We start from the raw sequence: 1,092 nt of genomic DNA on the forward strand, positions 1-1,092 counted from the left end.
TGGTGTCATGGTGTATTGTGTTGTATGATGTGATATGTGTGGTGTGGTACAGTGAAGTATGGTGTGGTGTGATGTGATGTGGTGTGGTGTGGCAAGGTGAGGTGTACAGTATGGTGTGGTGAGGTGCAGTATCATGTGATGTGGCATGGTGTGGTGTCATGGTGTATTGTGTTGTATGATGTGATATGTGTAGTGTGGTACAGTGAAATATGGTGAGGCATGGTGTAGTATGATGTAATAGGGAGTGGTATTGTGTGGTAGGGTGTAGTATGATGCAGTTTGGTATGGCATGGTGTGATATGAAAAGGTAAAGAGATTGTGGTGTGGCATGCTGTGATATGTTAATGGCATTGTATTGTATGGGGTAATATTCTGTTGTATAGTAGGACATATGGCATGGTTTGGTATGGTACCTTGTGTTATGGTAGTACTGTTCATTACCATGTGGTACATGAATGTTGTGATAATTGAAAATACTTGGAAAAGGCAGAAGTAGGGTATTCAACTTGCACTTTCCAAATCCAGCGCGTCGAAGACATGACAAACAGAAAAGCTAAAAGTTGTGTGGCAGTAAACGTGCTGAAAACCAGTAATCTATCATCTAAATCTGGATCTACTCATTGCCGTACACATATATAAAATACACTCTAACTCACGTGTCATTTGCAAAAAAACAGATGACAGCTGAATTATTAACATTTGAGGTTGCAAGTGTAATCCAAACTGGTCTACTTGCCTTTGCTAACAATTTATCGCTTCACATCTTCTGTATGGGTGCTCTTATACCTTCACATTCCAGAGCTAATGCATTACTGGGAATAACTAGGCTTTTGTAACCTCTGAGTCGCCATCTGAGGCTATAATATATGAGGTAGAGGAAAGGAACACAACATTATAATAATATTTCCGTGAAGTGCAACGTTATATTTCTAATCGTTGTGTGAGTTATTGGCCTTGTTGGTCGAGGGCAAATGGATGGTCAATAGGCAGCGAATGAAGTCGTTTTTCTGGCAGCAGGGTGCATGGGTAAATCCATCCAGATATTATGTGTGGTGGTTGGAAGAGGATGTGTGTGTGTGTGTGTGTGTGTGT

At 40.8% G+C, this 1,092-nt stretch overlaps 1 protein-coding gene and 1 long non-coding RNA gene across 3 annotated transcripts in view; both read right to left on the reverse strand.

Moving 5' to 3' along the window:
* The window catches only part of LOC101853869 (endothelin-converting enzyme homolog), a gene marked incomplete at its 5' end in the record, with an annotated part of 35,357 nt that overhangs the window by 28,797 nt on the left and 5,468 nt on the right, over positions 1-1,092 (reverse strand).
* LOC118478072 overlaps positions 1-1,092 on the reverse strand; it is a 3,413-nt gene that overhangs the window by 509 nt on the left and 1,812 nt on the right. The gene's annotated exons all lie outside the window — the stretch shown is intronic.

The sequence above is a fragment of the Aplysia californica genome, unplaced genomic scaffold (genome assembly GCF_000002075.1).
Source record: "Aplysia californica isolate F4 #8 unplaced genomic scaffold, AplCal3.0 scaffold00362, whole genome shotgun sequence".
Lineage (NCBI taxonomy): Eukaryota > Metazoa > Mollusca > Gastropoda > Aplysiida > Aplysiidae > Aplysia > Aplysia californica.